General features: G+C 40.5%; 1 protein-coding gene across 13 annotated transcripts in view; it reads left to right on the forward strand.

The window, feature by feature from the left end:
* The first annotated feature begins 270 nt into the window (after positions 1–270).
* The window catches only part of tent5c (terminal nucleotidyltransferase 5C), a 130,564-nt gene continuing 113,570 nt past the window's right edge, over positions 271–17,264 (forward strand). The window contains exons 1-4 of one of the 13 annotated variants that reach the window (XR_005945843.1): positions 271–764; positions 13,855–13,955; positions 14,864–14,933; positions 16,067–16,854. The gene's annotated coding sequence lies outside the window, so the exon portion shown is untranslated. The other 12 variants (XM_041211183.1, XM_041211184.1, XM_041211179.1 and 9 more) reach the window with 12 other exon arrangements.

A 17,264-nucleotide genomic window follows, 5' to 3' on the forward strand; every position in this document is an offset into this window, starting at 1 on the left:
CAAATGTTTCAAAATTGATTTACTGACACAGAAAATGTCAACTTTAATGTCGAGTTTAAAGAGGAAGAAAATGGAAGGAAAAAAGACTGACGATAATGCGTCACAACAAACTCGAAGGAGACAACTTTAACACTGTAACAACGGGTAAAGGTCAGCTCCAACATAGAAAGGTGCAGAGCTAGGAAACTTTCCCCTTTCCAGCTCTACCATGTGTGTTGGATTCAACATGAAGTTTCCAAAAGTCTGTTGAAGTAACTTCAACTGGAAGGGAAAATTCCGATGGAGTTGGAGTGAGGAGTTGGAGGTGGCCGAGGAGGCCAAGGAGTTGAAGAGAACATTAAAACAAGTGGCTAGACCGAATCATTGTAACATTTGATGTGGAGTTGCTGCTATTCACTTGTAGCAACAGCAGAGGGGGCGTTATCACCAGCCTCAGACCGACAGGTTGGCTTTCGGCCCGCAGGTCTGACGAATCCGTCTCCATGGAGATAAATTTACGTACGGATCACGGGGAGGTTTAGAGCTGTGATCCCATTTATACAGACTGATTCGGAGAGACAGATCATATTTATAGGTGGACGAGAGGCGCACAGATCGAGAAAGATCCTTACAAATTACCCAATAAGGACTACACGTGGAACAGAATCCAGGACATTTTTAATTCTAAAACAAACATCATGTTTTATTTCACTTACGAAGCTTTGGCTGTGACTTTCTAAACACCCAGAAGTTTGGTCAGCAATTCCATTGCACTATTTGCAGGGGTGAGTAACATCGCAAAGCTAGTGGTATCTCCGTGAGTGAGTTGTCACATTTCACTGCAGGCAGCGCCACCATTAACACGCCGAATCAGCAAACACTATTTTTAAACAGTGACAGAGAAGGATACTAACACCTAATTTATACATGGAGAGCCTGTATCTATATATAATGGATATGTTTAAATAAGGTAACGTTAATTAACAACTTCCAGTAAAATTACTGCGTTGCACTTTGGAGAGCACGTGTATTTTTTTAAAAGAGTTAGCGCCTATTTCAACTTGACAGAATTACTAGAAAATGTTCCTAAACTAAAATATAACGTATTCACTCATAAGATAATTATGACATTCGGAGCAGAAGGTAAGACAGATTCAGTTGCAGCGCCTGTCATCTTACTTGTACAATTCTAATTGTTGTGAATGTTAAATATTATCGGTACATTATCCATTGAGCTTGGTAAAGGGCTCTAATCCAACCGAAAGTTTTGTTTTCTGCAAGACTTGTTTACTATGCTGAAATGTGTAAAGTTGATACCAAATTGTAAAAACTTTGCTTCTGTACAAAGTAGCTTGAAAGAGTATTAAGTCAATGTATGTACAGTTATTGAGCGTTATCATTGAATGGGTACAGACATGCATATATTATGGGCCTAAGAGCGAACGCTATTTATTAATACTGAAACGCCACTTTTAAACTAGATCTGGTGAGAGGTTTATTTAAAAGAACACATCGTCCTACAAAATATCAACAACGAAATAAATGTTCCTTATTCTGTACATTGGGCTGTGAGCGAAATGAGTCCCTATTTAAAATAGTGCATGATGGGGGTGATCTGGGAATGTGACATTCGTCCATCAAATGAATCCCGATTCTTGTACCAAGGTGATAAAGGAGCTTGGGCTTGCGTGTGCACGAGCACGGAATTGATCCTTTAAAGGCCGAAAGGGCTTTTTTTTTCAAAGAGTAAACGATATTAATTATAAAAGCAAAAATACCGCGGATGCTGGGGAATCTGAAATAAAACAGAAAATGCTGGAAAAACTCAGCAGGACTGACGGTATCTGTGGAGAGAGAAACAGGATTAACGTTAACGTTTCCAGTCCTCCAAACTCAACACGAAAACTCGCTGGACTTGCATTTTGATGCAGCGCTTATTGTGAACAATGCACATAATTCGAGAAACTATCACCCAATAATTATCGTCTGCATCCCTCACGTGCTCCTTAGAACTGAGAAATCCGCGTACATTTACGTCAAACTGTAAAAAAAACTGAAATCTTCAGTCGTATCAAAGAGGCTGTGTAGTCTTGAGGCACACGAAAACTGGATGTACTTTGGTGGGATCTGTGTGTACAGCGTTGAATGTAAAACAGGTTTAAAAGGCAGGATTCTGATTAACAAGGGCGAGAACATTTTGTAACAGCAGATGGATTTGGACGACTGAAACTTAAAAATCTTGAAATGGAGAAGGCGAGCGCAGCCTGGTGGGGAAAAAAAGTAAACACGAAATAGGAAATACATTCACGTTTTGAAGGAGCAGCAACCTACAGTGGTCAACTATACTTTTTACTTAATGCCAGTTGCCGCATCAACACCAAGTCATTTAAAAACTGACATGGGAGAGAACGCGTCAACAGTCGCTGAGCCGTTTTATTATAGTGAAGACGTAACTGTCCAGATATTTAAGACGCGTAAATTTGAGAACGTAGCTTACTGTAATAAAGGAAATAACCTTGTTCTGCCATACATTGTTTTATAATGCTCCTGTCAAACCTGGAGACGTGTCGTTACGTTAAAGGCGCTATATAAATGTAACTTGTTTAGGCATTCAAAAGATCGCAAGATAATTACGGACAAAGTCCACATGGCCCTATCATAATTCACCTATAGAAGAGATTCTAATGCCCTCCACTTGTTTCTTAGATGGTTTGAATTATTGCGTCCATTACTCTTTTTAGAATTAGATCAATAACAACCAAATTCAATCTCTATGTGAAGAAGAATTTCCTGATATCGCACCTAAAATTACATATACTGGTTGACCCTAATTCAACTCCTGAAAGTTATTGTAAAGTGATTTTCGGGTTAACTTTTTAAAATATTCATAACACCCTTTTATAATTCTATATGATCACATGTAAGACCTCCATTTTAGGTGGGAAAGCCCCAATTTCTTATAGAACTCATCCCCGGCGCTGGAGCTCAGGCTGGTAGTTCAGCTCTGCACTGTCTGTGGGATCTGACTATCTCTGTTGTCGTTCAGGTCTGGATGCAGCACTAACGTTGGGGTTTAAATAGAGCAGGACACATTTTGATCCTCAGATTGGACTTGTTTGAGTGAAGCCTATTAAGACTCAAAGGCTCTTTGAGCTTCATCCTTGGATATTTGGACATCTTTCAAGTCAAGAGTACGTGTGCCATCTGGTAGGACCCTGGGAAGTACTGAGGATCAGAGGGACTTTGTGGGCATGTCCACCGGTCCCTTATGTTAGCAGGACAGGTAGATAAGGTGGTTAAGAAGGCATATGGAATACTTGCCTTTATTAGCAGAGGCATAGAATATAAAAGCAGGGAGGTTATGCTGGAACTGTATAAAACGCTGGTTAGGCCACAGCTAGAGTATTGCATGCAGTTCTAGAATCTGCATTAAAGGATGGATGTGATTGCACTAGAGAGAGTGCAGAGGAGATTTACCAGAATGTTGCCTGGGCTGTAGAGTTTTAGTTATGAGGAGAAATTGGATGGACTGGGGTTATTTTCCCTGGAGCAGAGGAGATTGATGGGGGACATGACTGAGGTGTATAAAATTATGAGCGGCATAGATAGGGTAGACAGGAAGGAACTTTTCCCCTTGGTGGAGGGATCAATAACCAGGGGGTGTAGATTTAAGGTAAGGGGCAGGAGGTTTAGAGGGGATGTGAGGAAGAATATTTTCACCCAGAGGGTGGTGGCAATCTGGAACTCACTGCCTGAAAGGTTGGTAGAGGCAGAAACCTTCATAACATATAAGAAGTATTTGGATGTGCACTTGAGATGCCATGGCATACAAGGCAATGGGCCTAGTGCTGGAAAATGGGATTAGAATAGAGTCATAGAGGTCTACAGCACAGAAAAAGACCCTTTGGCCCATTGCGTCTGCGTCTGTCAAACAAGTACCTAACTATTCTAATCCCATTTTCCAGCTCTAGGCGTATAGTCTTGTATTCCATGGCATTGCAAGTGCACATCCAAATACCTCTTAAATGTTATGAGGGTTTCTGCCTCTACCACCCTTTCAGGCAGTGAGTTCCAGATTCCCTCTGGGTGAAAAAATTCTTCCTCACATCCCCTCTAAACCTCCTTAAATCTAAGGACCTTAAATCTAAGCCCCCTGGTTATTAATCCCTCCACCAAGGGGAAAAGTTCCTTATCTATGCCCCTCATAATTTTATACACCACATAATAATACATGTTTGACCGGCGCAGACTTTTTTCGCGCTGTAGACCTCTATGACTATGATCTGGCTTTCCTTTCCACGTGCCCTGCTTTACACATTCTCTCCATCACTTTTTATCGGTCGTTATATTCTACCCACCTAGGCATCTTAATCAACTCATTTCTAAATAGCCTCGTCGAACTTCTTTGCCCATTTTAGTTCCGTGCCATTTGAAAAATTTGCATTTGCGATTCTGAATTCAGGTTCCTTGTGTAAATTGGGAACAATTGTGGTTTCCACACCCAGTCTTGATGGGCTACCACTGCAGCCTTCTCGCCTGTCGCCGCAGCAGCAATGATGAGGCCGAATTTCCTTGTTGAACTATCGTGGCTGCTTCAAGTTGCCTTGAAACACAGCACCTACTATTCCCCTCAATGACGTTACAACTTCTGCAAGCAGCACTTGTCGTTTCTTACTGTTCATCCCAAGGGCTTAGCCCCGCCCCAACCCCACAGCTTTCCATTTATTTGAACCTTCTTTATGGAAGTCCGGGCCGCAGGTCTGACTGCAGTCCGCGTGGGCTGTCACTTCTCAGAAATGAAAAGTGACAAGCTAGCTATTTGGGTGGCGTGGGGGCATTCTGTTTGTTAAACGATCCTTACGTTTAATCAATTCCATCATTTTACATTTCCAACCGACTTTCCAGAATCCAATCTAAGATCGGCGGAGTAAGTTGAGGGCTCGAGCGGGAGCCGATATTTCCCTAAACAAATAAACTGGTTTTTGTATTGCAACTGGGCGGATTGTGCACCGTTGGTCTGCCCAGTTGAAGTGCCTGAACTCATTTATTGATCCAAGTTTGCGGGGGTTGCATTTTCGGTCCAATCCTATTGTATTCTTAGAGGAGAATATTAACCGTAATTTTGGATAAATCTCGTTTTTCTTAATTTTCTTCCCCTTTTTGCACAAACTTGGAGGGCGGGGGGAGGGGTGAAAGGTCTGCCGTACAAATCCGAGCTGCTCTGTGGACTCTATTTTGCCATTTCCCCTTTTAACCTTTGGCCTGCTTTTTTCACTTCAGGTACTGTCCTTTCAATGAGACCTGTGTGTTATTTTGGAACGAATAATTTTGAAAGTACTCTACACTCTAAAAACGCTCTGAGTAGTGAAACAAATAAATCCTCCAGTTCCACCAGCACTACGCGAAGGGAATCCGGATCAAGACGATAAAGTTAAGGATCAGTCTCTTAGCCCCCATATTTTTCTATTTATCCCCCCCTCCCCTGCCCCAAGCTGACAAAATGGCTTTTTATTGTATAGCCTTGCACCGTAGGACATAACCCAACAGCCTAGGTGCGCAGGGCTGTCTCCTGGTCCCGCGATATCGGGACTAAGGTCATTAAATTACAGAATCAGTAATATGACAATTGGCGTTTTAAGTCGAGCTTTTGTGCTTTCTGGATGAGAACTAAAGTTTCATTTAAACACAAGCTAACCTGCTGAAACGGCTCCAATATGTTATAAACATTATCTGTATAAGTTATTCAAATTTACAAATATATTAAATGACATTCATTGGTACATTAAAGTGATCAATATCAGAAGATATAATGCAAATAGATTTGTATGTTTACAAAACATTCTTTTGTGATCAGTGCAAATCAATGCATTCTCATGTCATTAATGTTTCAATGAAGTACGTTGTGTAATTATAAATTCTAAATCATTATAGGGTAACAATTGCATCTCTTCCCATATTTAAAGTTGTCAAAACTCCAGGATGATCCTGGAGTCTCCTGAAGATTATCCTCCCGGACAACTCGGGAGAAAAACGATAGGAGACATTTTTTAGAAAAATGTATGTTCATTTTCTTTGAACTCTGTTCATTATAAATGTTTTGGAGCTTGTAAAGGATGGTTCAAGAATCAACCAACTTGGTAATAAAAGCTGTTCACTCTGCCAGGGGTGTGGGGAGGCGGAGCGCTGCGAAGATGGACATGTCAGGCGAGCAATGGCAGCAGAAGCATAAGGCAAGAGGCGGGAGGTCATGTAATAAAATCTCCCGGAATACATCCAGAGTTGGCAACCCCACCACTTCTCACGTAATTAGAGGCATTCCTGGACCTCATCAAAATGAAAATGATATTATAGTTTGTATTGTCACATCAATATTTTTATTAACAAGTTTTCACCAGTGTATCAGAGTTGAGGCAGGAATACATTCACATTGTGGTATGAAACTGTGTTTCGCACTTAGATGTTGTGATACATTGCTTACATCTTTATAACAGTAAGACTGAAGAAAAATAGGCTCTGCAGTGACATTCAGCCACATTAACAAACTAACCTGCTGAAATGGCTCCAATATGTTATAAACATTATCTGCATAAGTTATTCAAATTTACAAATATATTAAATGACATTCATTGGTGCATTAAAGTGATCAATATCAGAAGATATAATGCAAATAGATTTGTATATTTACAAAACATTCTTTTGTGATCACTGCAAATCAGTAGTAAAGTAGTAAGATTCCTCCATGATTTCTTCAGATGGTGAATTCTCAGTTGCATTCCTGCTTTTGGGAAGAGGTGCTGAGCAGAGATAACTTATTAAAGCAGGGAGCCAGAAGCTAGTAGTTTATAAGTAGGATCGGTCAGAGGCCTAAGAGAAATTGATTTGTCTGCTTTTCACAAGTTGGCAGCTTGACAATAACTTACTTCTATATCTTTATTTATTAATTTGCTTTTTAATTATAAAGCACATTTATACTTACCACTCAGCTGCAATAATCACCAAACACATCTTCCCTTCCCCTCCCCTGTCAGTATTCCGAAGGGGCTGTTTGCTCCGAGACATCCTGGTCCACTCCTCTATCACCCCCAACACCTCATCCCCATCCCAAGTCACCTTCCCATGCAATTGTAAAAGGTGTAACACCTGCCCCTTTACCTCCTCTCTCCTCACTCTCACAGGGTCCAAACACTCCTTCCAGGTGAAGCAGTGATTTGCTTGTACTTCTTTCAAGTTACAGAATACAGTACTGTATTCGCTGCTCGCTATGCAGTCTCCTGTACACTAGTGAGACCAAATGTACACCGGGTGACTGCTTTGTGGAACACCTTTGCTCAATTCACAAGGATGACCCTGATCTTCTAGTACTTTCAATTCACCATCCTGCCCTCATGCTCTCATTTCTGTCCTCGGCCTGCAGCAATGTGTCAGTGAAACCCAACGCAAGCTGAAGGAACAGCATCTCATCTTCCAATTAGGCATTTTAAAGCTTTCTGGACTCAATAAGGAGTTCAATAACTTCAGACCATGAACTCTGTCCTCCATTTTGTTTTTTCACCAAGTGCCAGTTTGTATTTTGTTACCATGTTTTTACTTTCAGACAGAGCTGATGTTTATTCTGCTATTAACAGCTACTCGGGACCAATGCTTTGTTTCTTTAATACTATCATTACAATTCCCTTTGCCTGTTGTTCCATGACATCTTTGGTATTTAATCTCCCCATCCTCTAACCTTTGCCTGAACTTTCCCTTTGTTCCACCTGACCCTCACCCCTTTTTCAACAGCATAAAACCTAATATGTTTCTAACTCTCTTATCTGAAGAGTCATATTGAGTCAAGAGTGATATTGGACTCAGAACATTAACTCTATTTCTCTCTCCACAGATGTTACCAGACCTGCTGAATTTTTCCAGCACTTTGTTTTTATTTCAGATTTCTAGCAGCTGCAGTATTTTATAATCAATATCTTCTTTTCCTTTCATTATTTTATGAATCTTAATCATATATATCACCTTCCTTAAGGATGTGATTGCACTGGAGAGGGTGCTGAGGAGATTCAGCAGGATGTTGCCTGGGCTGGAGCATTTCTGCTCTGAAGAGAGACTGGATAGGCTAGGGTTGTTTTCCTTAGAGCAGAGAAGGCTGAGGGGGGACCTGATAGAGGTATACAAAATCATGAGGGGCATAGATGGGGTAGATAGGAAGAAACTTTTCCCCTTAGTGGAGGTGTTAATAACCGGGGGCATAGATTTCAGATAACGGGCAGGAGGTTTAGAGGGAATTTGAATAAAAATGTTTTCGACCAGAGGATGGTTGGAATCTGGAACACACTGCCTGAGGAGGTGGCAGAGGCGGGAACCCTCACAACATTTAAGAAGATTTAGATGAGCACTTGAAATGCCATAGCATACAGGGCTATGGGCCAAGTGCTGGAAAATGGGATTAGAATAGATAGGTGCTTGATGGCCAGCACGGACACAATAGGCCAAAGGGCCTGTTTCGGTGCTGTATAACTCTATGGCTCTATGAATATGGATAGTAATGCTAATTACTTCAGCTTACCCTATATTATGTCTCATAGTGTTTAGCTGTTTTTCTTTGCTCTTTCAAATGCAACTATAGTGTTTTGTAGGCAGTGAATAAAATGCAAGTAAATAACAAACCTTGTATTTGAATAAATCAATAGCAGTTTATACTTATGTAATGTCTGTAGCATCAAGAAAATGTTGTCATAAATAAACATAAAAACACATGCTGAGTCAAGAGAGATAGATTAAATGGGGTGGCCAAATACTTATTCGAAGAAATGCATTTTGAGAATGTTTTATACAGAGAAAGACTTGCATTAATATAGCAATTTTCATGACCATTGGGCATCTCAAAGCGCTTTACAGCCAATGAAGTACTTTTTGAAGTGTAATGTTGTAATGCAGGAAATACGACAGCTAATTTGCACTCAGGAAACTCCCACAAATAGCAATGTGATAGTGGCCAGATAATCATTTTTTTGTGTACTGTTGAGTGAGGGATAAATATTGGCAGGACACCAAAGATAACGCCCATGTTCTTCTTGGAAATAGTGCCATAGGATCTTATACATCCATCCAAGCAGATGATAGGTGGGACCTCGGTTTAATAGATGGAGAAGGAGGTGGATATGTTCAGAAAAGGAGTTCCAGTAGTATCAAGGTGGCTGAAGGTTGTACCAAATGAGAGGGCAAAGGGAGGGAGGGAGTGATGCACAGGATGTCAGACAGGAGAAGTGAAGTTTATAGGACAGAATATAGAATCAGTGTAAATTGCAGAAATATGATGGGGCAAGGCCACAGAAAGATTTACAGATGAAGACAAGGAATTGAAATTTTGATGATAGGAAACCATTATGTCAGTGATGATCAAATGGGTATATGGGACTTGGAGTGAAGCATGTAGCAGAATCTGAATAGATTTGAGTTTGTGGTGCAGATAGTTCATCCTTCAAGGCAAAGATGATCATGTCCATCATCTGCAGTGTTTGGTAGGGCTCCAGTGGTGATTTCTGAGGCTGATCTGCAGCCAGAAGGTTCTGCTACAAACAGACAGCACACCACAGACAATTGAGTTTTAGATGAGTTGCTGGCTTGGGATTTCCTCTCCCTGAGTTTTTTTCTACCTCTAATATGCACTTGCTTTCAAAGGAGTGTGCACCATTTTTTTCTTTGGTTGTGCCAAGTGCAGCGATCCTGGACAAGCTTCTCCCAGGATTTGGGGCTGATATCAAAATTCATAAGCAAAACCTCAGAGTACCCTTGCAGCACTTGCCTTGTCCACCATGCCCTGGGCTCAAGCTCTCCATAGAAGATTCGCTTTAGTAAGCAAGTGTCAGGCATTCTGGCTGCATGACCAGCCCAGCTCAACTGTGACTGTCTTAATATGATGCTTGGCATGCCAGCTCAGGTTTGTACCTCAGTATCTGGCATTTTGTCCAGCCAGCTGATCTTCAGAAACTCCAAAGGCAGCTCAAGTGAAAGTGGTTGATTTTCTCGGTGTGACCCTGGTTCGAAGACTAAGTTTTGCATATGTAGAGCAGAGTGGACGGGGCTATTGCTCTATAGACTTCGGTATGCAGACTTTGCTGTTCCCAAACTAATGTTCGAAGTCTGCCGAAGGCTATACTCGCTTTGGCAATTCTTGCATGTGTTTCATTATTGATTATAGATAGTTCGAGAGTTGTTGGGATAAGTGAACTTATCCATTGCTGACATGTTCTGGTCGTGGACTGAAACCTTGGACTTGAGATAGGGCTTTCCTGGAGCAGGCTGCGACATTACTTCAGCTTTTTTTGTGCTGATCGTAAGGTTGTCACATGCGTTGAAGAACAAGTCCATGCTACGTTCCCTGTCCAACTCTGAAAAAGCAGCTAGTGCTCAGTCATCAGCAAACAGGAAATCGCAAAGTATGTTCTTAGAGACCTTGGTCTTTACCTGGAGTTGTCTTAGATTGAGTAGTTTCCAGTCCTTGCAATATCTGATTTCGATGCCAGATTCACCATAATGGAAATCATTGGCCAGCAATGTGGAGAAGGCATGCTGAAGAGGGTTGGTGCTAGCAGGCAACCCTGTTTAACTCCAGGAATAACCAGAAATGGGTCAGAAGACTAGCCATCATCCAGAACATGTGCAGACATGCTGTCATGGAACTGTTGAACCATTGTGACAATTTTCTCAGGCAGCTGAATTTCTCCATTACCTTCCAAAGGCTCTCATAGCTGAAAGTGTCGAAGGCCTTGGTCAGGTCAACAAACATGGTGTTGGGGCCCATGTTCTGTTCTCAGCATTTCTCCTGGAGCTGTCTGATTGCAAAAACCATATCAGTGGTTCCTTGACCTTTTCTGAAACCTCTGGCAGCAGATTCTGGTTGAGATGTTCCACTAAGTGGTTCAGAAGGATTCTGGCAATGAATTTCACAGCAAATGAGAGGAGTGAGATTTCTCTATGTTTGTCACAAGGTAGGCAAATTCCTTTTGTACAGGTGGGCAATACCTCCTTGACCAGCCATTGAACTTTGGCCTTGTAGACCTCAGCTGGGAGCTGGGTAGCATCAGCTCCTTGGGCTTTGCCGCTAGACAGGAGTTTGATAGCTTTTGTTGTTTCTAACAGCGTGGGTGGGCTACCAAGTATCAAGTTAATGGAAAATTGTAGCAGTCCATTGATTGCTTCTTCGTTGATGGATGAAAGCGAACTGAGGATGTGGTTAAAGTGCTCTGACTATTTTTCTAGAATTTGGGCTTTTTCTGTGAGCACTTTTGATCTGTCGACACCAAAGATTAGTGATCAACCAGTAGTCTGAGGTTGTTAGACCAATTTCAGAGCATCGTAGAATCTCTTTCAGTTTTTGTGGTCAGCATATGACTGACAGTTTTCTTTTTGATTCTGTTAAGTGTCTTGCATCTCTCTGTTTGCATTGGACAGTCCTGCGGATGTTTCGGTAGGCATTGTGCTTGGATAGTGATGACTTGCCATTGAGAAAAACACGGTACAGGCAATGTTTCTCCTCCAGTAATTTCTGGATCATTGTTTTCAAACTAATCTTGATGCCTATGAAGTGTAGGGTGAAGGACCTCTAGAATAGTGGAGTACACCATATCCCTATATTGCCCAGTCATTCTCGATGCAGTGAGTATCTATTTTCACTGTGCACAGACGACTCTCAAGTCTTCCTGAGAGATTCCTTTATGAATGCCTGTTTCAGTCTTGAGACATTGAGATGCTTCTGGACCTTCATGCCCTGGGGGAGTCAAGGGGGATAGATCTTGATGTTTAGCTTTGAAACGAAAGGGCAGTTGTTGGTCAGCAGTCTGCGCTGCACATTACTTTTGTTACATGCACATCCTGCCTGTCTCTCTACCTGGTGATGACACAGTCGATTAGATTACATGGACTGCAGCAGTTCAAAAAGGTGGCTCACCATCGCCTTCTCAAGAGCAATTAGGGATGGGCAATAAATGCTGGCCTAGCCAGCGATGCCCACATCCCATTAATGAATAAAAAAGAGATGCTAATGAATGGAATGGGGATGCCTCCAAGTGTCTTGTTGCAATTAGGGAGCGGAGTACTGTTAATGATTAAGAGCTCTTGCTAGGCAAGCGGAAAACATTGCGGTTGCAACTGTCAACCCCATTTTTTCCAATGATCCTTTCCCATGCTTGGTGATCTACACAAGTCGCCATGAATGATTAGTTTGTCTGACTTTGGCACCATAGCAATCAAGGAGTGGAGGTCATCATAGAATTTATCATTAACTTCTTCAGGGTTGGTCAAGGTGGGGGTGTACGCATTGGTGAAAATTGCTTGCCTATTGCCATGCAGGTGGATGATCATTAATATCCATAGAACGCAAGGCAACTTACTTATAGGATGGTTCATGATAGCAATGTCCACACCAGCTTTGCTCTATTCTTCTTTTCTACAGCCACTCCAAAAGACTGTGTACCCTGCATTGATTTCTTTGAGCTGATCCTGCTCAGGTAGATGAATCTCGCTGAGAGGAGTGATATGGACATTGTACCTAGCCAGCTTTCTACTAAGAAGAGCAGTTCTTTTCTCAGGTCTGTTGCCATGAGGGTGCGCACTTTCTGTGCACCAATGAGGACTGGTGCCAGCTTTACTTTATTTTCTGAGATTGGCTTATGACTGTGGTGGTAGGATCCCCACCAGCTGCAGCCTGCTGGCCAGAAACGTGAGGCCATATGGCTACACCATTCAGTAATTTCATGGATCAACTTAACTCCATTTTTCTGCCCATATCACCTGATTCCCTTGAAAGGATGATATGGAGAGTATAAATATAACTTAACCTATGGTTGATAAAAGGGAACTGTAAGTATTTTAATGGCATCAGGACAGGTAGGATAGGAGGTCAGCAGCAGTATTGCAAGGGCGGAAGTAAATGATGGTCTTTGTGATGAATAATGTGTAGGATTTAAAGCTCAGCTCAAGGTCAAACAGAATACCAAGGTTGTGAATGATCTGATTCAGCCTGACAGATTGGCTGGTTGCGGGGAGGAATCGAATCGGTGGTAATTCTGGGACTAGTATAATGCTTCTGGCTATTATTTGATCTACAACTCAGAAACCTTTAGCACATTCTGATATTTGTATCCAATTTCAGATATCTAACATTTGCTTCAAGAATCAAAGTGGAGAAAAAGGCTGGTAGCAATAATGTATTGTCTACAGAACTATTTTAATTTGATTTATCAATGTGGTTATGATTAAAAAGAATTTAATAAATATAAGTATGACATCTAACAGCAAACATTAATACTGACCAGGTTTTACTTTCCTTAAAGTGACAGCTTTAACTTGAATCCTTATGATCCTTTTGTGGTATTCCATTTCATAGTGGGTGTTGACCACAGAACACAATTACACACAATTTGGTAATACATTTGCAGTATCATTTAGTTAGGCTACAAGGGTAATTGACATGGGAAATACACATAATTACATCCTGGTGGACATAAAAGATTCCATGGCACTATTCAAAGGAGGCCCTATTCAAAGTCCTCACAGTGTCTGGGCTGGCATTCTTCCCTAAACCAATCCCACAGAAAAAAATATTTAACTGGTCAATCATCTGTTTTGCTTTTTTGGGGACTTTGCTGTGCACAAATTGTATGCCACATTTGCCGACCTAACAGTGACTGCATGCTAAAAGTAATTCATTGGTTGTAGAGTGCTTTGAGATGTCCTGAGGACTTGACAAGGCAGCATATAAGTACAAGCTCTTTCTTTCTTAGCTGCTTAGCTTCTATAGATTTCATCTTGCTGCAATGTTAACTATGGCTATTTTGTGTCATCCGCAAACCTAGAATTTCTGCTTTTAATCCCTTCACTTAGGTCATTTTTTGTGGATTGCTGGAAGTGGAGATCTAAGGATTGATTCCATATTGAAGAAAGGTGTGACCAGCCACAAATTATAAGCACACACTCACATAAAGGTATGTGATCAGTCAAATGTATATGTAAGCAGTCGTCTTTCAGATTAGATGTTAAACTGAAGCCCCATCTGCTCTCTCTGGGGGATGTAAAAAATCATATAGCATTATTAGAAAAAGGGCAGGGTTGCCCTCTGAATTTCCTGGCCTGCATTTACTCCTCATCCTACACCTAGCAGATGATCTGGTCATTTGTTTAATTGCTACTTGTGGGACATTACTGTGCACAAATTGGCTGCACAGTATTTCTTATAATCTCAAGAGTTTCCTACTTTGCAACAGTGAATATACTTCAAAGTATTTCATTGGCTTTAGAACTGTTTGGGATGATCTGAGGTTATGAAATAAATTTAAGGTTTTTTTGTCATCTTTATTTGAGACCATTTATATTGGAATCCCATGTGTGCACAATAAATCTACTTTTACATTGTTGGTGAGGTCTCAGAAGAGTAATTAAGTGTAATAGTCTCCATGCAACTGCTGAAACTGGATCCCAGCATGCAGTGTTTGCAACTGGTCACACAAATGATTGCAGTTATTGGATCATCCGCTATGTGCATTTGCACAATGCTGCATTATGAAACCATTACAAGGGAATTACACTGCATCTGGGACAGCATGTTTACTGGAGCCAAGCAAACTAATAGCAGTAAGGACAACCCGCTAAAAATGGGTATTCTTGACTGCCCGTCTTAAAACTGGTAGGGTAGGTTGGAGTTATTCTCAGCTACAAAAGACCTGCATATTTGGAGTGAGTGTCATGGACAACATTTAAACAGCTTTAGTCACATCAACGTGTTAACTTTTACTTCATCCACTCACTCCCTGATTGTGTTGCTTCTCAATTAGGAATTCAGTTCGAATCATGTTATTCACATTTTTTTTTCTCTTCTCTTCTTTTCCCTTCCAAGTTTTCCCCATCCCTCTCCTAAAGGCATTGTCACCTGGTGGAATCCCTCGCCCAAGAGCCATTATTTCTGTGTGAGTTTAGGCATCTATAGGTATTTTACATTTAGTGCTTCTGTAGTTAAGCTCCTGGCAGGTCAAAAATGTATGCCAACTCCTTGAATTTACATGGGCAATAACAAGCTCTATTAACCCTAAAAAACATTTTAAAAAAGATGACTCTTCTGTACATTTGGTATTCCTCATAGTTATAATACCAGAGGAAAGCAAGATCTTTTAAAAATATATCTGAGTGTTGCCATGGCTTTAAAAAAATACTCTCAGAATTTGGGCAATGCTGGAAGAGTAAGGCTACATTTATTGTCCTGAGAAAATGGTGGGTTTTCTACTAATGACTTTGTGCAACTGTGTAGCCTTGCCAGGCCATTTACTGAGAGTTAAGGATCAGCCCTGTAGCAGCTGACTAGAAACATAGTTAGGATTGGTATGTGCCAATTAGTGAGACAGTTGTATTTCTAATATTACTCTAGCAGTTTGTCTTGGTCATTTTTTCTGTGCCAGCTTACAAATGATCGGAGAGGTTCAATTTAATTTCACAAACTTTGGTGGGATTTGAACTTATGCCCTCTAAGGGTACTAGGCCAATACTATAACCATTGCACTACCACACCCATGTACTTTGTGTATGCCATATCATAGTTGTTTATTGAAAGAAAGATAGAGGTAGGTGACTTTATGAAAATTGAATTGAAATATTGGGTCAAAAGAGATTTTGGCTGGAATTTTCCAGCCCCCCATGCCGATGGAGATCTTCCGGTTTTGCTGATGTGAATGGAGATTTCAATGGCTCGCTGACCCCGACCCAGAGGGGGGCTGGAAAATTCCAGCCTTTAGGTCTAAATATAACTAACTACAACCTACAATACTTAACTCATAGAAAACAGTGTAAAACCTGCATTAAATGAAAAATGAACACATGTTCTATTTATTACAGTAGGAGCTTATTCAGTCGTAGAGAGAAATCATAGAATTTTCATACAAGGAAGCCATTTGGAACTAGAGAGGATATATGTTGGATAATAATAGTTTACCTGAAATAAACCAGACAGGCACTGATTGCATTATTAATCACTCATGCTACATACATATTATGGTAAATGTAACAAGTGATTTATGTCATGATTTCCTGACATATGTTCTATTTATAGGAGACAGTTAAAGAACACAATAAAACAAAGCATTTGAGAGCCATAGAGGGAAGAGAACCAGATGGACAGAAAGTGTAAGACTATTAACAGAAAGGCTAAGCAAGGGGGACAGGAAGAATTGAAGAGATCGTTGCAGAAAGGGAGACATAAATTTGTCTTCTTACTTTTCTTAATGAGCAAAGTTACTGGAAATCAATTAACACAGTCCAAAATGCACTGACTAAATAAATAATCTCAAGGACAATGTGATTTTATAAACAGCTTCACTTGTGAGACTAACTCATGAATTACAAGGTCAAAGTGCATTATGGTCAGCCTCATAAGGGTCATTAATTTGTTTTACACTAATATTGATGATATGTTCCATCTATAGCACTTACATGTATCTAATGAAAAGCGGAAAACATATAATAATCAATGTTTTTGTAGCTGATGAAATCAGTTGAAGCTGGTTTATGATGTCGCTGTGATGTCATAGCTGTGGAAATATTTTTATTCCTCCTGTTAACTTTCTTTCTGAGTGTTACAACCAGGATAACTTTAATCGTCCAGGTTATGGAGTTCCCATCTTCTTAAGATGTGTGAGAGCTAAACATGCCTCAATAGCCCCAGTTCTCACTTTTCCAAGCAGTAATGTAATCATTTATTGAAGCAGGTCAGTTTGAGGTCTGTTCTTCCACAACAATTACCACTGATTAACCAATGTAGATGTTTTTTAATACTATTTAAAGTATCCTATATTATAAATATGAAACAGCAATCTTGGAAATAAATTTGTTGCTTTTTAATGGGGCATTTTTATATATATCTATATATATAGTATATATATGAAATATATATATACACCTTTCCAACCAAAGTAATGTATAACATTGTTCACAAGACACTACCAGCGTGTAAATAGGAAGTGGTTAGTAAGAGATAGGATGTGGCTTATTAGGAACAAAGAGGGTAATATCTGCTTAGAGGGACATAACAATGCTAGAATACTTAATGAGTACTTCGTATCAGTGTTTACTAAGGAAGGGAATGCTGACAAAATATCAGGAGAAGTGGAGCTGATAAAGGTAATGGGTGGGATAAAAATGATAAGCAGAATGTACTGGAAAGACCAGCAATGCTTAAAGTAGATAAATTGCCTAATCTGGATGGCTAAGAAAAGTGGGTGTGGAGATAATGGAGGGGGTTGCCATAATCT

The sequence above is a fragment of the Carcharodon carcharias genome, chromosome 18, assembly GCF_017639515.1.
Source record: "Carcharodon carcharias isolate sCarCar2 chromosome 18, sCarCar2.pri, whole genome shotgun sequence".
In the NCBI taxonomy this organism is placed as follows: Eukaryota; Metazoa; Chordata; class Chondrichthyes; order Lamniformes; family Lamnidae; genus Carcharodon; species Carcharodon carcharias.